Raw genomic sequence first — 22,902 nt, forward strand, 5'->3', positions numbered from 1 at the left:
ACTTAATATTATTTTTTTTTTGAGGACACTCCATACTGTTTTCCATAATGACTGCACATTCCATCAAAAGAGCACAAGGATTCCAATTTCTCTACATTCAGGCCAACACTTCTTATCTGTTATCTTTTTGATAATAGCCATCCTAACAGATGTGAGGTAATTTTGATTTGCAGTTCCATCATGATTAGTTGGGCTTCCCAGGTAGTTCAGCGGGAGAGTTACAGCAATGCAGAAGACCCCAGTTTGAGTCCTGGGTGGAGAAGATCCCCTGGAGGAGGGCATGGCAACCCACTCCAGTATTCTTGCCTGGAGAATCCCCATGGACAGAGGAGCCTGGCAGGCTATAGTTCATGGGATCGCCAAGAGTTGGACACAACTGAGCAATCAAGCACAGCACAGCACATGATTAGTTATGTTGAACAGTTTTTCATATATTTGTATATATTCATTAAAAAAAAAGAAAAGGCAGAAAACAGACTTTATTCCAAAACAGACTTAAAAGATGCTGTTAAAGAAAAGGACACATTACATTACTAAGGCATATGTTTTTCACCATTTCTAAGTTTTCCTTCTCCAAGGCAAGCACTCCAGCCAAGCTTTCACCAGTTGTGTTCAAAACCCTTGGCCCATAAAAATCCGGCCTCACTCTTCTTCCCGAGGGGGCCTCTCAAGTCTTCTGAGCCAGGCAGTAAGAAGGGCTACAATGCGTGTGACTGCTGTGGGTCCACAGGGTCCCAGGCTGGCGCCCACTGGCATTTCCAGGAAGGACCCCCACGCAGGGCTGTCCACTGTATGCCAGCAGCACGCAGAGATGGCTGAGTGAATAAGATCTCTGAAGACCAGATGTGACACCAGAAGCCACCGTGTATCCCCTGGAAGGAGCCAAGATAAGCTGATCATCCTCGACCTGCCAGGGCCACTCAGCTCTGGGTTTGGTAGATAAGGGCAGCATCTGCACAGCACGCCTCACCCTGGGCTGGAAGGGCAGGGACCAACTCCGGCACTTCTGGTCACCCACCTCCAGGCTGCATGGAGGACCCTGACACTCTCGGCCCCATTCAGAGCCCCGCGGCTGCCCTTGCTGAGCAGGCCAAGTGGTCCTGAGGCTCCAAAGGATCGAGGAAGAGGTTCAGATGAGGGACTTGACCAGAGTCACCATGTGATCCACACCACACACCACGTCCACGGGCTCCCCAGGAATAGTCACCCGCCATGGGAAGTACTGGTCTTCCACCCAGGCACCCTTGGATGTTCTTGCCTCACACAAATAGCTCTCCTCTGTTGGTCACGGCAGCAAAGTGGCTGAGTCTGCAGCGAATGCGGGAAACCTGGACTCCTGGGTTGAACTCCGTCAGGCCAAAGAGAGTGGGTGGAATCATTTCTGAAAGAGCGGTTTCCAGAAGGTTTGGTCCCTTCCCAAGAATTCTATAGCCCCAAACGAAAACGTGTCCTTCTCTGTTTAATACAGCGCAGCCTGTCCCCCCACACACAGCCTGCTTCAACCACGCCACTCCTGAGAAGGGCAAGCACCATGGGGACGTTCACCTGTCTGGAGTCAGTGACAGAGGCCAGCTGAAGGTACTCAGAGTTCCCCCACCTGAAGAGGCCCCCACCGGCCAACACAACCAGGTAGCAGTCCCCATAGGTATCCACCTGGACGACGTTCACTCTGGCAAGTTCTCCGCCCAGCTTGTGGGCGTGCTGGTGATATCATAGTGACCCAGACCTGTTTGCACACCTGTGACCCGGCCACAAGAATACACTTCTTTATCTATCAGGAACAGACTATGGTCCTGACTACAGGCGACCGGGACCACCTGTCCATAGAAGTCCTGCATCCTATGGACTTTGTGACTTTCGCTATAAATTTCTTTTTCGACCACCTTTCTTCCACACTGCCCATAAGAATTATTCCCCATGCTGAAGACTCCTTCACCATCTGTCAGGACAAGCAAGCAGGCTCGACCACAGGAGACCTGCAGCACCCGCATCTCCTGAGGCCTGTCCAGCAGCAGTGGCACAGGCGAGAGCTCCAAAACAGACTCTTATCCGCTCATTTTATCTTTCCAGCTCCTTTGAAATCTGAGCTGAGAATCTTGTTGAGCCTCATACCCCAAACTTTCATAATATCCTTGGTTTTAGAAGACAGCCACGTGAATCCATAACCACAGGCAGCAGATGAAATCATTTGGCCCAGCTCCAGGCGGTAGGGCACGGCCTGGATCCTGCGGCACGGGGCTGGGGTCCATCGCTGGCCAGCACGAAGAGGGCACACCCAGCGCCCGGGAGAAGCTGAAACTCCGCACGAAGATTCGGTCGGTGTGAGTCACATGCTCGCCCACGAACACAGGGCACATCCGCCTCGGCCTCCACCGCCTCTCATCGGCTCCACGAGCGCCCGGCCACTGTCCATTGTCCGCGCGTCGGCCCCAGCCCTTTCAGCTGGCACCCCAGCCGAGCCCCCGATGCCAGCGCCGCCAGCGCCACCCTCTGTTGTTTCACGCCTTAACAGCCTGTATATATTCCTTGAAGAAATGTCTATTTAAGTCCTTTGTCTGCTTTATAATTTGATTATTTGATTTTTTTTTTTTTTTTTTTTTTGCTGTTGAGTTGTAGGAGTTTCTCATATATTTTGTATATTAACCCCTTACCAGATATATGGTTTGCAAATATTTTCTCCCATTCCATAGGTTGTCTTTTGACTCTTTGCTGTGGTGAAGCTTTTTAGTTTGATGTAGTCTCATTTGTCTATTTTTGCTTTTGTTCCTTACGCTTTTGATGTCATATCCATGACATGACTGCCAAGACCCATGTCATGAAACTTTTCCCCTATGTCTTTTTTTTCTTTTTTTTAAGAATTGCTGTTTCTGGTCTTACACTTAAATCTTTAATCCATTTTTAGTTGATTTTGTGTATGCTATAAAACAAGGGCCCAATTTCATTCTTTTGCATGTCTCATTTTCCCAACACCATTTGGGTTTTTATTTTGTTGTTTTCAATGTTTTAATTTTTATTTTTTACTGCTATATTTTGTTTTTTGATGTTTATAAGATTTTTTTTTATTTTTTTCCCTTAAGTTATTACAAAATATTAGCTATATTCCCTGTGTCCTAACACCGTTTGTCAAAGAGACCATCCTTTCCTCATTGTGTACTCTTGTTGACTATATGTATGTTGATATATTGTTGGACTCTCAATTTTGTTCCCCTGGTGTATATGTCTATTTTTATGCCAGTACCATACTGTTTTAATTACTGTCCCTTTGTAATGTGTTTTGAAATCAAGACGTAGGATGCCTCCAGCTTTTTCCTTCTTCCTCAAGATTGCCTTGGGTATTCAAGATCCCTTGTGGTTTCATATGAATTTTAGGATTGCTTTACTATTTCTATAAAAAAAATGCCATTGGGGTGTTAATAGGGATTGTATTGAATCTATAGGTCACTTTGGATAGAATGGATATTTTTCTCTAAGATGGCCCTCAAGAATCCCTGCCCAGTGGTATTCATTCACTTGTGTAATCACTTCCCCTTGGATGTGAGCTCAGTCTAGTTAATCACTACTAATGATAGAATATGGCAAAAATTATGAGATGTCACTTCTAAGATTAGGTTACAAGAAGACTCTGACTTCTCTCTAATTTTCTCTCTCTTTCTTTCTCTCTCTTTCTCTTCCTTTCAGAGAACCTAACTGCCCTATAAAGAGGCCCATATGGCAAGGAGCTGAGGGAGGCTTCTAACCAACAAGCATGGAGGAACTGAGGCCCTCAGTCAACAGCCCATGAGGAACTAAATCCTGGTAACAGTAACATGAATGTACCTGGAATCAGATTCTCCCTCAGTTGAAACTTCAGATGGGAGCTTTGTGAGCCTCTGAGTCAGAAGAACCCAGCTAGGCTGTGCCCAGATTCCTGACACACAAAACTGATATGATAAATATTTGTTGGGAGTTCCCTGACAATCCAGTAGTTAAGACTTCATGCTTCCACTGCAGGGGGCACAGGTTTGAACCCTGGTAGGGGAACAATGGAGAAGGCAATGGCACCCCACTCCAGTACTCATGCCTGGAAAATCCCATGGGCAGAGGAGCCTGGTAGGCTGCAGTCCATGGGGTTGCCAAGAGTCGGACACAACTGAGCGACTTCACTTTCACTTTTGACTTCCATGCATTAGAGAAGCAAACGGCAGTGCACTCCAATATTCTTGCCTGGAGAATCACAGGGACGGCCGACCTGGTGGGCTGCCGTCTATAGGGTCGCACAGAGTCGAACACAACTGAAGCGACTTAGCAGCAGCAGCAGCAGCAGCAGCAGGGGAACAAAGATCCCCATATCCCACACAGCCAAAACTAAATAACTTAAAAAATTAAAATTAAAAAATAAATGTTTGTTGTTCTAAGTCACTGAGTTTGGGAGTAAACTGTTATGCAGAAATAGGTAACTAGCACAGTAACCAATCTCCCATTTCCATTGTCACTCTCCTGATACTATGTCTGCTTCCCTTGCTTGGGGCCTCTCATTCTCCATTACCAGCTGCTCCCCTACACAGATTTCCTCTTCATCCCTCTCAGGTTCTGACTCCTCACATCAGGCTGCTCCTCCATGACAATACCTGCATCCACTTGTTTAGACTCAGATCTACCCTCTGCAGGGACACGTCCTCACCCTGTTGGATCTCCAAGACCCCAGTCTGCACCCCACAACACTCCCCACCATGGATGTCTACCTTGCTGCATCTCACCTAATGGCTTTAGGACTGGATTTTTCAGGAAGGTTAGGCAAAAGGACAGTTGTTGTTTAGTCGCTCAGTCCTATCTGACTCTTTGTGACCCCATGGACTGCAGCATGACAGGTTTGCCCTTCTTTGGGGTTGGAGTGAAAACTGACCTTTTCCAATGTGTGCAGTTTGATTTTTAACATATATATTGTCAAGTTATCCTCCAAAAATCTTACATCAATTTATACTCTAGTCTCTCTCCTTCACCCTGTCCTTTCCTCATCTCATAGAATGCTCATTGGTTTTTTCTTTCTAGTACTATTTCTAGGTCTCATCCCAATGAAATGTCAAATGGTTCAATTCTTAAAACCATCTGCTGGGTTTCTCTGAACCAGCATGTCTAAATAGAGAGCTTGTTATTGTTGTTTTAAGTCCCTAAGTCGTTTATGACTCTTTTATGACCCCATGGACTATAGCCTGCCAGGTTCCTCTGTCCATGGGATTTCCCAGGCAAGAATACTGGAATGTATTCTTCTCCAGGGGATCTTCCTGACCCAGGGACTGAACCTGCATCTCCTGCATTAGCAAGTGGATTCTTTAACACCAAGGAAGCACCCAAATAGAGAGTATTTTCCCCTTAAAATGCAAACCCTCTTTCATGCTTACTGACAGTTATGGGCTTCAATCTTTGGTCAGTGAGTTATGATGCAGAAAACTGTAAAGGAGGAAAGAAAAAGTATCTGTTTATAAAGAACAGCAGTATGCTATCCAATTTGGTGACAAGAACGTACATTTAAATTGTAGATCTACAGGAACTTTTGCAAAAAGGATACCCTTTGTTAAGTCCTGAATTAGGACATATCAAGTCAAGAAGGAGCTATGTCTTCCTCAGCCCTTCTTTTAGCATTTAGGTTGAAATTTGTGCACATATATACATTTCCTCTACCAGGAGCTCTAGCTATTCTGGTTTTATGACTCTGTTTCTTAAAGAAATTTGTTGAATTAATATGTATTATTACTATAATTGTTATCAATATATAATATATGATACATTGTATAATATATAGTGTTATATATATTACACATATACTTTATGTATAATACATAATTATGATATAATACATATGACATGTGACATATATAATATTATAATATATAATATATGTGATATATAGTATATAATCTACTATGCTATATTACATATGTAACTTAAAACATGATATATATTATATAATGACATTAAATACATTATAATATAATTTTTAATATATCACAAAATATAATTATATATAACATATGTTAAAATTATATTGTATAACATATAATATACATAATTATCATATATTATACTATATTATACTATATATACTATATACATATAGTATATATACTATATATATAATATATATAATAGTTATAATCTATAACCTATAATCATCTGTATTATATACCATATTTTAATTAATTACATTATAGTGTATATTGATTAATATTATATTGTTATTTTAATAATTATATAACATTATTTGCATTAATGCATGTATATAATTTATATAATATTATATATAATATATTGTTGTTTAGTTCCTAAGTCATATTCAACTCTTCATGACCCCATGGACAACAGCACGACAGGCTTCCCTGTCCTTCACTACATCTAGGAGTTTGTTCCAACTCATGTCCTTTGAGTTGGTGATGTCATCCAACCATCTTATCCTCTGTCACCCCCTTTTCCTCTTACCCTCAATATTTCCCAGCACCAGGGTCTTTTCCAATGAGTCAGTTCTTCACATCAGGTGGCCAAAGTATTGGAGCTTCAGCTACAGCATCAGTCCTTCCAAACAACATTCAGGACTGATTTCCTTTAGGATGGACTGGTTGGATCTCCTTGCAGCACAAGGGACTCTCAAGAGTCTTCTCCAACACCACAGTTCAAAAGCATCAATTCCTTGGCACTCAGTTTTCATTATGATCCAATTCTCACATCCATACATGACTACTGGAAAAACCATAGCTTTGACTAGATGGATTTTGTTGGCAAAATAATGTCTCTGCTTTTTAATACACTGTCTAGGTTGGTCATAGCTTTTCTTCCAAAGAGCAAGAGTCTTTTATTTCATGGCTGCAGTCACCATCTGCAGTGATTTTGGAGCCCCCCAAAATAAAGTTTCTCACTGTTTCCCTTCTTTCTCCATCTATTTGCCATGAAGTAATGGGACTGGATGCCATAATCTTTGTTTTTTGAATGTTGAGTTTTAAGCCAGCTTTTCACTCTCCTGTTTTACTTTCATCAAGAGGCTCTTTAGTTCTTCTTTGCTTTCTGCCATAAGGGTAGTGTCATCTGCATATCTGAGGTTGTTGATATTTCTCCTGGCAATCTTGATTCCAGCTTATGCTTCATCCAGCCAAGCATTTCGCATGATGTACTCTGCATATAAGTTACATAAACAGGGTGACAGTATGTAGGCTTTACATACTCCTTTCCCAATTTGGAACCAGTCTGTTGTTTTATGTCTGATTCTAACTGTTGCTTCTTGACCTGCATAAGGATTTCTCAGGAGGCAGGTAAGGTAGTCAGGTATTGCCGTCTCTTGAAGAATTTTCCACAGTTTGTTGTGATCCACACAGCCAAAGGCTTTGGCATAGTCAATAAAGGAGAAGTAGATGTTTTTCTGGAACTCTCTTGCTTTTTCTATGATCCAACAGATATTGGCAATTTGATCTCTGATTCCTCTGCCTTTTCTAAATCCAGCTTGAACATCTAGAAGTTCTCAGCTCACATACTGTTAAAGCCTCACTTGGAGAATTTTGAGCATTACTTTGTGAGTGTGTGAGATGAGTGCAATTGTGTGGTGGCTTGAACATTCTTTGGCATTGCCTTTCTTTGGGATTGGAATGAAAGCTGATGTTTTTCCAGTCCTGTGGCCACTGCCGAGTTTTCCAAATTTTCTGGTTTATTGAGTGCAACACTTTCACAGCATCATCCTTTAGGATTTGAAATAGCTCAACTGGAATTCCATCACCTCCACTAGCTTTGTTCCTAGTGATTCTTCCTAAGGCCCACTTGACTTTGCACTCCAGGATGTCTGGCTCTAGGTGAATGACCACACTATTGTGGTTATCTGGGTCATTAAGATCTTTTTTGTATAGTTCTTCTGTGTATTCTTGCTACCTCTTCATAATATCTTCCACTTCTGTTAGGTCCATACCATGCCCATCTTTGCACGAAATGTTCCCTTGGTATGTCTAATTCTCTTGAAGATATCTCTAGTCTTTCCCATTCTATTGTTTTTCTCTATTTCTTTGCATTGATCATTGAGGAATCATTGATCACTTCTTATCTCTCCTTGCTATTCTTTGGAACTCTGCATTCAGATAGGTATATCTTTCCTTTTCTCCTTTGCCTTTAGCTGCTCTTCTTCTCTCAGCTATTTGTAAGGCCTCCTCAGACACCCATTTTGCCTTCTCGCAATTCTTTTTCTTGGGGATAGTCTTGGTCACTGTTTCCTGTCCAGTGTCACAAACCTCCATCCATAGTTCTTCAGCCACTTTATAAAATCTAATCCCTTGAATCTATTTGTCACTTCCACTGTATAATTTTAAGGGATTTGGTTTAGATCATACCTGAATGGTCTAGTGGTTTCCCATACTTTCTTCAACTTAAGTCTGAATTTGGCAATAAGGAGTTCTTGATCTGAGCCACAGTCAGCTCCTGGTCTTGTTTTTGCTGACTGTATAGAGCTTCTCCATCTTCAGCTGCAAAGAATATAATCAATCTGATTTCAGTATTGACCATCTGGTGATGTCCATGTGTAGAGTCATCTCTTGTGTTGTTGGAAGACGGTGTTTGCTATGATCAGTGCATTCTCTTGGCAAAACTCTGCTAGCCTTTTCCCTGCTTCATTTTGTACTCCAAGGCCAAACTTGCCTGTTAAACTCTTTGACTCTTCTTTTTTTTTTTTTTTTACTCTTTGACTCTTGACTTCCTACTTTTGCATTCCAGTCCCCTATGATGAAAAGGACATCCTTTTTTTTGGTGTTAGTTCTAGGTCTTGTAGGTCATCTCAGAACCGTTCAACTTCAGCTTCTTTCACATTAGTGGTTGGGGTATGGACTTGGATTACTGTGATATTGAATGGTTTGCCTTGGAAATGGGCAGAGATCGTTCTGTCATTTTTGAGATTGCATCCAAGTACTTCATTTCAGACTCTTTTGTTGACTATGATGGCTACTCCATTTCTTCTAAGGGATTCTTGCTCACAGTACTAGATAAAATGGTCATCTGGATTAAATTCAACCATTCTGGTTCATTTTAGTTCACTGATTCCTAAAATGTTGATGTTCACTCTTGCCATCTCCTGTTTGACCACTTCCAATTTACATTGATTCATGGACATAGCATTCCATTCCAGGTTCCTATGCAATACTGTTCTTTACAGCATCGGATTTTGCTTCCATCACCACATCCACAACTGGGCGTTGTTTTCACTTTGGCTCCGTCTCTTCTTTCTTTCTGGTGTTGTTTCTCCACTTTTCTCCAGTAAGATATTGGGCACCTACTGACCTGGGGAGTTCATCTTTCATTGTCATATCTTTTAGCCTTTTCATACTGTTTATGGCAAATCAGCAGTGGCCACAGGACTGGAAATGGTCAGTTTTCATTCCAATCCCAAAGAAAGGCAGTGCCAAAGAATGTTCAAACTACCTCACAATTGCACTCATCTCACACATTAGGAAAGTAATACTCAAAATTCTCCAAGCCAGGCTTCAATAGTACATGAACCGTGAAGTTCCAGATGTTCACACTGGGTTTATAAAAGCCAGAGGAACCAGAGATCAGATTGCCAACATTCGTTGGATCATCAAGAAAGCAAGAGAGTTCCAGAAAAACATCTACTTCTCCTTTATTGACTATGCCAAAACCCTTGACTGTGTGTATCACAACAAACTGTGGAAAATTCTGAAAAATATGGGAATACCAGACCACCTACCTGCCTCCTGAGAAATCTGTATGCAGGTCAAGAAGCAACAGTTAGAACTGCACATGAAATAACAGACTGGTCCAAATTGGGAAAGGAGTACATTAAGGCTGTATATTGTCACCCTGATTATTTAACTAATATGCAGAGTACATCATGAGAAATGCAGGGCTGGATGAAGCACAAGCTGGAATCAAGATTGCCAGGAGAGATATCAACAACCTCAGATATGAGGATGACACCACACTTATGGTAGAAAGCAAAGAAGAACTAAAGAGCCTCTTGATGAAAGTGAAAGAGGAGAGTGAAAAATCTGGCTTAAAACTCAACATTCAGAAAACTAAGATCGCGGCATGCAGTCCCATCACTTCATGGCAAATAGATGAGGAAACAATGGAAACAGTGACAGACTTTTTTGAGTGCTCCAAAATCACTGCAGATGGTGACTGCAGCCATGAAATTAAGAGATGCTTGCTCCTTGGAAGAAAGGCTATGACAAACATAGGCAGCATATTAAAAGCAGAGACATTACTTTGCCAACAAAGATCAGTCTAGTCAAAGCTATGGTTTTTCCAGTAGTCATGTATGGATGTGAGAGTTGGACTATAAAGAAAGTTGAGTGCCAAAGAATTGATGCTTTTGAACTGTGGTTTTGGAGAAGACTCTTTTTTTTTTTTTTTTTTTTTTTTTTGGAGAAGACTCTTGAGTCCCTTGGACTGCAAGAAGATCCAACCAGTCCATCCTAAAGGAAATCAGTCCTAAATATTGTTTGGAAGGACTGATGCTGTACCTGAAGCGCCATTACTTTGGTCACCTAATGCAAAGAACTGACTCCTTGGGAAAGACCCTGATGTTGGGAAAGATTGAAGGCAGGAGGAGAAGGGGAAGACAGGATGAGATGGTTGGATGGCATCACTGACTCGATGGACATGAGTTTGAGCATGCTCCGGGTGTTGGTGATGGACAGGAAAGCCTGGTGTGCTACAGTTCATGGGGTGGCAAAGAGTCAGACACAACTGAGAGATGAACTGACTGTTCATGGGGTTCTCAAAGCAAGTATTCTGAAGTGGTTTGCCGTTCCCTTCTCCAGTGGAGCATGTTTTGTCAGAACTCTCCACTATGACCCATCCATCTTGGGTGGCCCTACATGGTATGGCTCAATAGTTTCATTGAGTTAGACAAAGCTGTGGTCCCTGTCCAAGGGACTCTTAAAGAGTCGTCTCCAGCACCACAGTTCGAAAGCATGAGTTCTACCACACTTAGCCAGGTGGCACTAGTGGTAAAGAACCTGCCTGCTAAGGCAGGAGATGCCTGAGACAAGGGTTGGATCCCTGAGTCAGGAAGATTCCCTGGAGGAGGGTATGGCAATCCATTCCAGTATTCTTGCCTGGAGAATCCTATGGACAGAGGAGGCTGGTAGGCTACCGTCCATAGGGTTGCAGAGTCAGACACAACTGAAGCGACTTAGCACGCACTCATGCACAGCATTCTTTATGGTCCAAACTCACATCCGTACATGACTCCTGGAAAAATCATAGCTTTGACTATATGGACCTTTGTCAACAAAGTGATGTCTCTGCTTTTTAATACACTGTCTAGGTTTGTCACAGTTTTTCTTCCAAGGAGCAAGCATCTTTTAATTTCATGGCTGCAGTCACCATCTGCAGATTTTGGAGCCCAAGAAAATAAAATCTGCCACTGTTTCCATTTTTTTCCCATCTATTTGCCATGAATTGATGGGATCAGATGTCATGATCTTCGTTTTTTGAACATTGAGTTTTAAGCCAGATTTTTCACTCTCTTCTTTCACTTCATCAAGAGGCTCTTTAGTTCATCTTCCCTTTCTGCCATAAGGGTGCTGTCCTCGGCATATCTGAGGTTATTGATATTTCTCCCAGCAATATTGATTCCAGCCTGGCATTGCGCATAATGTACTCTGCATATAAGTTAAACAAGCAGGGTGAGACTATACAGCCTTGATGTACTCCTTGCCCAATTTTTAACCATTGTTCCATGTCTGGTTCTAACTGTTGCTTATAATATAATATAATATAAATAAGTATTCATATATATTATAATTAGTTATAAACAAAACATTATATATTACATTATATCTTATATATTATATTGTATATTATATTATCATATTGACTTCATATATTATAACATATATAATATATATAATACAATTAATTAATGTATACTATATAATAATATAGTATGTATTCATATATAATTATAATACATTGTACATTATATATTACATTATATACATTAAATAATATATTGTATGTAGTTATAATATATATTATAAAGTATAACACATAATTATAAATATTATTATATAGTATATATTATATAATAAAATTAATAGAGCACTTATGAAATGCAGTTAATTCATCCCATCCTTACAACAGCATTATGGGCTTGAAATTTCTGCCCCTACTTAACACATGGGGAAGAACTGAACCTCCCACCATGTGACTTACCCAAGGACATACAGCTAGTTAGTGGCAAAACTGGGAGTGGAACTCAATTCTTCTGACTCCAGACCCTGAGATCTTTCTACACCATTGTACTAGCTCTCTGAGTTCTTCTCCTTCAAAGAAGTGTTCCTGAAGACTGAGCTCTGCTTCCAAAGTGGATCCTGAATTGGTAGGAACCTCTGCCCAGCATGGCAGACTCAATCTGGCCTGGTTTTCAGTTGTTTGGAAGTGATTTGTCCTGGGATTTACCTGCAGCTCCTTATTGCATCATTACAATACAGGTTTTTTTTAATGTCTTGGGTACACCAAGATTATTACTGAAAAATACAAATTAAAAAATTGGTATATTAAACAGAAAGCAAAGAGAGAAAAATCCAAAATGTTCATCAGTAACACCATGTTGGGGATTGGTTTTGCTGTTTGGTGGTGAACTTTAAGAAAATAAACCAGATGTCATTGAAACAAATTAAATGTTCTTCATAAGGGACTGGTTAAATAAACTGCAGTATAAGGAAGTACTATATAGATGTTGAGAAAAGAATAAGACAAATCAATATAAGGAGTGATTTCCAAGCTATATTGCTAAATTAAAACAGATAAAAAGGGAAAAAACAGTGTCAATAGTACCCTATCATTTGTGATATATTTATATATGCATAGGATAATAGAATATCTCCAGAGTGATACACAAAAATTAGAAATGATGAATGTTCCTGGGAAAGACAAATGAGTGACAAGGATGGGATGGAGACTTCCTTTTCACTATCTCTTTATACCATTTGTTTATACCATCTGAATTTTTTACCATATACCTGTATTACCTGTTAAAAATATTTTTAGTTATACAGTGCTTTACATTTTAAAAATATTTTTAAATATATGACTTTATTTAATATACATGCAATTCAGGTAGTAAATTTTGTGCCTTTCTCATGGAGAACTTCAAACTGGTTTCTGCTCAACCTACTTTCCAGCTTCCCCTCTCTCCACTCCCTGCACACTCTAGACACACCTTAGAGAAGACTGATCTACACTTTCCCTCTCTCCTGCCAGCAGGGCCTCCAACTCCACTCTCACTCTCTTCTAATTAATGTAACTAGGTACTGTGTTCCATAATTACAGGGTTTGTCAGTGAAATCAATAGTTGCCTCCCTTGTGACAATGACATTTTAGCTCCCTCAGTCTCCCCAGAGCCCAGCAGCTTCTCTGTGCCAACAAAACTCCCAAGACTATCAACATGTTCCTTGGCTCTCACTCATGTTCACGCATGCAAGTAAATGAGCAGATTCTCAAATCACATGATTTCATACACCCTATCCATGATTATTGTTGTTATTTAGTCGCTAAATTGTGCCCGACTCTTTTGCAATCCCATGTACACTGTAGCACGCCAAGCTCCTCTGTCCATGGGATTTCCCAGGCAAGAATAGTGGAGTGGGTTGCCATTTCCTTCTCCAGGGGATCTTCCCCACCCAGGGAGCAAACCCATGTCTCCTGCTTGGCAGGCAGATTCTTTACTGCTAAGCCACCTGGGAAGACCCTATTCATGATTATTTGGAGATAAAATTACAATCAAATATGTATTTTTAAGACTTTATCAAGGTATAGTTTCAGTTCAGTTCCGTTCAGTCACTCAATCATGTCCAACTCTTTGTGACCTCATGACTGCAGCACGCCAGGCTTCCCTGTCCATCATCAACTCCCAGAGCTTGCTCAAACTCATGTCCATTGAGTCGGTGATGCCATCCAACCATCTCATCCTCTGTCATCCCCTTCTCCTCCTTCCTTCAATCTTTCCCAGCATCAGGGTTTTTTCCCAATCAGTCCTTTCTTCGTATCAGGTGGCCAAAGTATTGTTTATGTATTACAAAGGATTATTTACATAATACAAAATCCAGCATTGTATGCCTATGATTAAGTGATTTTTAGTAAATGTGATTTAATAAATCACATTTAGTTAATGTGATTTACATGATTTTTACTAAATACAAATATGTATTGTTTACATATTACAAGGTATAGTTTACATATTACAAAATCCAGCATTGTATGCCTATGGTTATGTGATTTTTAGTAAATGTAAAGAGTTATATTTTTTAATAATGTTTTTCATGTATATTTTTTGATGATGACCTGAAGAATGTAACATAAGATATCCTACATCATATTAGATTTCTGATATGACTCAATTTCTTTCTTCTTTTTTAAAAAATATTTTATTTTTTGGCCACTGTACGTGGCCTGTGGGATCCTGGTTCTCTGCTCAGGGATTGAATCCATGTCCCCTGCATTGTAAGCATGGAGTCTTAACCACTGGACTGCCAGAGAAGTCCCTCGATTTCTTTCTTCTGACTTCAACTCCCAAATTTGTTTCCTGCCCTACTCCTTAATGAAAGAGATCTAATTCTATTGTTCCTTAAAACCAGAGCATATCAGAGTTGGTAGGACCCTTAGAAATCAACTAGAGATGGGAAAGTTTGTCTAAAGTCATATAACAGGTAAATAGTAGAGTCAGGGCTAAAATCCAGGATTCTTGCCCGTAGCCCCCAAAACTTCAAATTATGGGACAGAGCCTCTTCTCTTAAGTGTTGGTAATGTCCTGGAAATCAATACACCAACTACCATCAATCAATTTGTCCAGCTAAATCTAAAGATCTGATGATGGAGGAAGGGCTTGGGTTGAGGGTGGGCCTAGAGAACAGGTAGGAAATATAAGCTCTTTCCTTCATGGTTCTTCTGGGTGAATTTCTTTCTTCTAATTTAGCATGATCAACCAAGATAGTTTCTTTTCTGTCCAGAGAAGGACCTTATAATCACTAGTCAAGAGTATCTATTATTATTATTATTGCATTTTCTCCAGTATATGTTAACAAGACGTGAAGGTGGTATGAAACAGTAGTAAATGAAGCCAACAAAGTCACTGCTGTTTTTGTCAAAAATTACGCTAAAATTAGACTCTATTCCCCATGGATTTGAGCCAGAGAAAGCAATTTTGCTTCTCATTTTGTTTTTCTAGCAATCAGTTTATAACAATTAAGCTATTGGTAATAAAGCAAGAAGTACACTTTATATATTTTTATGACCAAAACACATTGTTTTCTAACTTCAATGATAGTGGCAATTGTCACCATAGTAGGAGGGACCTTGCCAACAACAGTTCTGAGGTACTGAATATGGCATTCTGAACTTCAGAGGAAAACTCCAAAGTGTTCAGATTGACATGGAATCACTGTCAACTGTTTTTTCTAATTTTTATTAGAAATCATGCTTTCCCCCCATAATTCTCATCTAAAAATATATCCTAAGAAAAAGCAGATTTTTACGTATAAAGATATTCATCAGAATTTTTACGAGTGAAATCTTTGAAATAATTAGAAGTAATTAGAAGTGATTAAATAAAATATGATAATTCCATAAAAGAGAATTTTATGCATCCATTGAAGTCATGTTTTCAAATATTTTGTTCATTTTTTAAAATGTTTTCCCAGGTGTGTCTTAGAGATGACTATAAGATTTTTAAAATATTTATTTATTTGGCTGCACCAGGTTTTAGTTGCAGCATGTAGAATCTAGTTCCCTGACCAGGGATCAAACCCGGGCCCCCTGCATTGGGAGTGCAGAGTCCCAGCCACTGGACCACCAGTGAAGTTCATAAAAGAGAATTTTATGCAGCCATTAAAGTCACGTTTTCAAATATTTTGTCCATTTTTATTTTCTTTACTGAGATATAATTTATATACCATAAAATTCACTGGTTTAAAGTGTATATATTCAAAGCTTTTTAGTGTATTTACAAAACTGTGGAATGATCACTGTAACCTAATTTTAGAACATTTTAAACCCCCCCAAGAGAAACTTGTACCTATTAGCAGTCACTCTCCATATCCCCAAATTATAAATTTATAAGAAAATACAGGGCTGCCCTGGTGGCACAGTGGATAGGAATTTGCCTGCCAATGCAAGGGACACGGGTTTGATCCCTGGTCCAGGAAAAATCCACATGCTGAGGGCAACTAAAGCCCCTGTGCCACAATTACTGAGCCTGTGCTCTAGAGACCCTGAGCCACAACTAATGAGCCCCTGTTCCCCAACTACTGAGGCCGGCGCACCTAGAGCCCATACTTTGCAACAAGAGAAGCCACTGCAATGAGAAGCCCATGCACCCCAACAAAGAGTAACCCCTGCTCACTGCATCAAGAAAAAGCCCACACGCAGCAGTGAAGGCCTAGAGCAACCCAAAATAAATAAGCAGCTGTTCAAAAGAAAAAAAAGAAAAATATAAATAACTTAAAAGACGGCTGGACAAAGGAAAAGGAATCACAGAATAGGGGATACAAATGAATAATATACATATGAAAAGATGTTCAACTTGGTAGGTGATAAAGGAAATAAAGGAAATCAACACAAGAAACACTTTCCCCCTAATCAGATGGGCAGAAATTAAAAAGACTGATAAAGTCTGGTACTAGTAAGGGTGTGGGGAAAGAAGTATCCTCAGACACTGCTGGCAGGAGTCTGAATTGTTAACAACTGTTTTTGGAAAATAATCTGAATCCCTTTATTTACTATTTTTAAAGCACATATCACTGGGGTCAGCAACCCCACTTTGGAAATCTATCCTATAGTGATTAAAGGTATATAAAGAACCAGTATGTAAGGGTATATGTACAAGACTGGTTTCTGCAGGGACTGCAAATTGCAGAGCAGTGTGTATAGTATGATCCTACCTTTGTGGTGGGCACTGCTCTTGGCATAAGCAATACATGCCTACTTTCAGGCCTCCCAGCAACCCTATGATGGCAGACAATAGTCTCACTCTCCATGGGGAAGCTGGGGCTTGGAGAAGTGAAGCAACTTGCTTTGGGTCTTATACGCAGCTACCAAGAGGCAGAGCCAGTACTCATACCTAGGTCCACCTGACCCCCAACCAAGATATATGCCAAAAATGATAACTTCCTCCTTTACTGGGGGGAGTGGTTAATCTTCAGGGACATCAGTTCTTAAGATGCAATGTGAATTCCTATCTCAATGAAAGGGGTGGAAATTTGTGATGCTAGAATTGGGTGAGAGAATAGTAAGTGGGGGATTGGATTGTGGGGAATATATAAAATTCATTAATTTATCCATCCAACAAATATTTATTAGCCTTTACTATATGACAGGTACTGTTCAAAGCATGGGGAGGGGATTCATCAATGACCAAACAGAGAAAAATCTCGGCCCTTGAAAACTTACCTTTGGTGGGGATGAGGCAGACAATTAACAAATTATACTTTCTATAACAAAATATACTCAATATATAATTATATTATACAATATAAATCTATATAAAGATAGATAGAGATACTATGGAAATGGTGAATAGAGCTATGGAAGAAAATTAAACAGGGAAAAGGAGTGGGGAGATGGGGGTGTTGGAAGGGATATTGTGATTATAGAAATGGTGGCCAGAAAAGGACTCCTTAAGAAGGAAATATTTAAGCAAAGAGCTGAAGGATATGAGACAAGAGCCATGCAGATACATGGCGGGGGGGCGGGGGGGGGGGCGGGCGGCAGGAGAGCATGGTAGCAGAGAGAGCAAGGGACCAGGTGGTAAAAGTCTATTATGTCCAATGAGGAGGGAGGAGGCCCAGGGGCTGGGACTGAGGAAGGGAGGGGGAGAGAAGTGGATAACAAGGTCAGAGAGGGATCTGGCAGTCAGACTATATGTGCAGAGGCTTGGGGGTCATGACTTTACCTTGTCTTCAGAAAGAGATGGGGAACCATTGGCATTATAAGAAGAAGAGTGACAAGATGTGACGACCTTTTTTTTTTTTTTTTTTAACTTTTAAGAGGGTTATTGTGGCAGCTGTGTTGGAAAATAAAAAAAAGGAGCGGGGGGGAGGCAAGCATGGAAAAAGGAAGACCAAGTGGAAGACTAATGCAATGATTAAGGAGAAAGGTGATGGTGGCTTTGATCCAGGTGGTAGAGGAGGGATACAAGAAGTGGTTAGATTCTGAATATATGTTGCAGGTAGAGTCAACAGGGTTTGCTGATTATTTAGATGTCTGATGTGAGAGAAAAAGCCTTTGCATGAGAAGCTGGAAAATTGGACTTGCTGTTTACTGAGATGGACTTCCCTGGTGGCTGCACAGTAAAGAACCCGCCTGCCAATGCAGAAGATGCAGGTTCGATCCTTGGGTCAGGAAGATCCACTGAGAAGGAAATGGCAACCCACAGGAGAGGCAACCCACTCCAGTATTCCTGCCTGGAGAATCCCATGGACAGAGGAGCCCAGTGGGTTACGTCCATGGGGTCGCAAAAGAGTCAGATACAACTTAGCAACTAAACAACAACTGTTTATTGAGATGGGAAGGGACTGTGGGAGGAGCAGTCTGGTGCGGGGAGTGGGGGGCGGGGGGAAGTGGGCATACAGGCCAAGGATTTTGTTGACTGGTATGAACTTCCAGGGACAAGCCACTTCAGAAGACTCACCAGCTTCACTCCTTAAACCCTGTTGTGAATGAAACCCAGATAGCTTAGGACTAGCTTACCCACATCCAAGGAGCGGCGGCTGCGCAGGTGCAGGAGGGCCGAGAGGAGCTACTCCACGTTCAAGGTCTGGAGGGGCGGCCGTGAGAAGATACCTTTTGTCCAGGGTAAGGAGCAGCGGCTGCGCTTTGCTGGAGTAGCCGAGAAGAGATACCCCACGTCCAAGGTAAGAGGAACCTAAGTAAGATGGTAGGTGTTACGAGAGGGCATCAGAGGGCAGACACACTGAAACCATAATCACAGAAAACTAGCTAATCTGATCACACGGACCACAGCCTTGTCTAACTCAATGAAACTAAGCCATGCCGTGTGGGGTCACCCAAGATGGACAGGTCATGGTGGAGAGGTCTGACAGAATGTGGTCCACTGAAGAAGGGAATGGCAAACCACTTCAGTATTCTTGCCTTGAGAACCCCATGAACAGTATGAAAAGGCAAAATGATAGGGTACTGAAAGAGGAACTCCCCAGGTCGGTAGGTGCCCAATATGCTACTGGAGATCAGAGGAGAAATAACTCCAAAAAGAACAAAGGGATGGACCCAAAGCAAAAAGAATATCCATTTGTGGATGTGACTGGTGATAGAAGCAAGGTCTGACACTGTAAAGAGCAATATTGCATAGGAACCTGGAATGTTAGGTCCATGAATCAAGGCAAATTGGAAGTGGTCAAACAGGAGATGGCAAGAGTGAACGTCGACATTCTAGGAATCAGCAAACTAAAATGGACAAGAATGAGTGAATTTAACTCAGATGACCATTATATCTACTACTGTGGGCAGGAATCCCTTAGAAGAAATGGAGTTGCCATCATGGTCAACAAAAGATCCGAAATGCAGCACTTGAATGCAATCTCAAAAATGACAGAATGATCTCTGTTCGTTTCCAAGGCAAACCATTCAATATCACGGTAATCCAAGCCTATGCCCCAACCAGTAATGCTGAAGAAGCTGAAGTTGAATGGTTCTGTGAAGACCTACAAGACCTTCTAGAACTAAAACCCAAAAATGATGTCCTTTTCATTATAGGGGACTGGAATGCAAAAGGAGGAAGTCAAGAAACACCTGGAGTAACAGGGAAATTTGGCCTTGGAGTACGGAATGAAGCAGGGCAAAGGCTAATAGAGTTTCGCCAAGAGAATGCACTGGTCATAGCAAAAACCCTCTTCCAAAAACACAAGAGAAGACTCTACACATGAACATCACCAGATGGTCAACACCGAAATCAGACTGATTATATTCTTTGCAGCCAAAGATGGAGAAGCTCTATACAGTCAGCAAAAACAAGACCGGGAGCTGACTGTGGCTCAGATCGTGAACTCCTTATTGCCAAAATCAGACTTAAACTGAAGAGAGTAGGGATAACCACTAGACCATTCAGGTATGACCTAAATCAAATCCCTTATGATTATACAGTAGAAGTGAGAAATAGATTTAAGGGACTAGATCTGATAGACAGAGTGCCTGATGAACTATGGACGGAGGTTCGTGACATTGTACAGGAGACAGGGATTAAGACCATCCCCATGGAAAAGAAATGCAAAAAAGCAAAATGGCTGTCTGAGGAGGCCTTACAAATAGCTGTGAAAAGAAGAGAAGCGAAAAGCAAAGGAGAGAAGGAAAAATATTCCCATTTGAATGCAGGGTTCCAAAGGATAGCAAGGAGAGATAATAAGCCTTCCTCAGCGGTCAATGCAAAGAAATATAGGAAAACAACAGAATGGGAAGGACCAGAGATCTCTTCAAGAAAATTAGAGATACCGAGGGAACATTTCATGCAAAGATGGGCACAATAAAGGACAGAAGTGGTATGGACCTAATAGAAGCAGTAGATATTAAGAAGAGGTGGCAAGAATACACAGAAGAACTGTACAAAAAAGATCTTCATGACCCAGATAATCACGATGGTATGATCACTCACCTAGAGCCAGACATCCTGGAATGTGAAGTCAAGTGGGCCTTAGAAAGCATCACTATGAACAAAGCTAGTGGAGGTGATGGAATTCCAGTTGAGCTATTTCAAATCTGGAAAGATGATGCTGTGAAAGTGCTGCACTCAATATGCCAGCAAATTTGGAAAACTCAGCAGTGGCCACAGGACTGGAAAAGGTCAGTTTTCATTCCAATTCCAAAGAAAGGCAATCCCAAAGAATGCTCAAACTACCGCACAATTGCACTCATCTCATATGCTCACAAAGCAATGCTCGAAATTCTCCAAGCCAGGGTTCAGCAATACATGAACCATGAACTTCCAGATGTTCCAGCTGGTTGTAGAAAAGTCAGAGGAACAAGAGATCAAATTGCCAATATCCGCTGGATCATCAAAAAAGCAAGAGAGTTCCAGAAAATCATCTATTTCTGCTTTATTGACTATGCCAAAGCCTTTGACTGTGTGGATCACAATAAACTGTGGAAAATTCTGAAGGAGATGGGAATACCAGATCACCTGACCTGCCTCTTGAGAAACCTGTATGCAGGTCAGTAAGCAACAGTTAGAACTGGACATGGAACAACAGACTGGTTTCAAATAGGAAAAGGAGTACATCAAGGCTGTATATTGTCACCCTGCTGATTTAACTTATATGCAGAGTACATCATGAGAAATGCTGGGCTGGAAGAAGCACAAGCTGGAATCAAGATTGCCGGGAGAAATATCAATAACCTCAGATATGCATATGACACCACACTCATGGCAGAGAGTGAAGAGGAACTTAAAAAAACCTCTTGAGGAAAGTGAAAGAGGAGAGTGAAAAAGTTGGCTTAAAGCTCAACACTCAGAAAACTAAGATCATGGCATCTGGTCCCATCACTTCATGGGAAATAGATGGAGAATCAGTGGAAACAGTGTCAGACTTTATTTTGGGGGGGGGCTCCAAAATCACTGCAGATGGTGACTGCAGCCATGAAATTAAAAGACGCTTACTCCTTGGAAGGAAAGTTATGACCAACCTAGATAGCATATTAAAAAGCAGACACATTACTTTGCCAACAAAGGTCTGTCTAGTCAAGGCTATGGTTTTTCCAGTGGTCATGTATGGATGTGAGAGGTGAACTGTGAAGAAAGCTGAGGGCCGAAAAATTTATGCTTTTGAACCGTGGTGTTGGAGAAGACTCTTGAGAGTCCCTTGCACTGCAAGGAGATCCAACCAGTCCATCCTAAAGGAGATCAGTCCTGGGTGTTCATTGGAAGGACTGATGTTGAAGCTGAAACTCCAATACTTTGGCTGCCTGATGTGAAGAGCTGACTCATTGGAAAAGACCCTGATGCTGGGAGGGATTGGGGACAGGAGGAGAAGGGGATGACAGAGGATTAGATGGCTGGATGGCATCATCGACTCGATGGACTTGAGTTTGAGTAAACCCCGGGAGTTTGTTATGGACAGGGAGGCCTGGCGTGCTGCGATTCATGGGGTGGCAAAGAGTCGGACACGACTGAGTGACTGAACTGAACTGAACTGAGCTTACACTCAGGGATACCCTGACAGTGAGGGCTGAAGCCATCTTTTTCATCCTGAGGTGAAACTGAAAGTTTTAGTTGCTCATTCGTGTCCGACTCTTTGTGACCCCATGGACTGTAGCCCATGAGGCTCCTCTGTCTATGGGATTCTCCAGGGGAGAATACTGGAGTGGGTTGTCATGCCTTCCTCCAGGGTATCTTCCCGATCCAGGGTTTGAAACCAGGTCTCCTGCATTGCAGGTGGATTCTTTACCATCTGAGCCATCAGGGAAGCATCCTGAGGTACATCTGACTAAAAGCAAAAGAGGAAAAACAACAAATTTAAAAACTAAAATTTTCTTATATATCTGTACAGTGAATATAAATGGAAAGCCCAGCACCAGGCATTATGGAAGATGCCACAAGGAAAGGTGTCTGTGGATGGTGGATAGTAATGGCCTCTCCCAAGTAGAGAGATGAGAAATCATGATAGGGAGAATAATACCAAATCTTAACACAGTGGCTTGTTTTCCAGACAAGATTTAAAGGTTGTGAGCCTTCACCAATTTTTCCAGGGGAAGGAGAGCTCATTTCCTTTCCCTGGCAGTTGGCCCTTCTCAAATTGGGAAGGATTCTCCTTCTTCACTCAGTGTCACTTTTACAGCTTCCTCTGAAGACTTCCTACAATTCCCACTCTCAGAGTTTCCATTTGTGTTGATGCTTGCATCACATGCAAAAACTTTTTAGAAATCCCAATGTAT

At 41.3% G+C, this 22,902-nt stretch overlaps 1 pseudogene; it reads right to left on the bottom strand.

The window, feature by feature from the left end:
* Positions 1-1,129: 1,129 nt before the first annotated feature.
* Positions 1,130-10,493, bottom strand: LOC133052566 (RCC1-like G exchanging factor-like protein; annotated as a pseudogene).
* Positions 10,494-22,902: the final 12,409 nt, after the last annotated feature.

The sequence above is a fragment of the Dama dama genome, chromosome X (genome assembly GCF_033118175.1).
Source record: "Dama dama isolate Ldn47 chromosome X, ASM3311817v1, whole genome shotgun sequence".
NCBI classification, from domain to species: domain Eukaryota; kingdom Metazoa; phylum Chordata; class Mammalia; order Artiodactyla; family Cervidae; genus Dama; species Dama dama.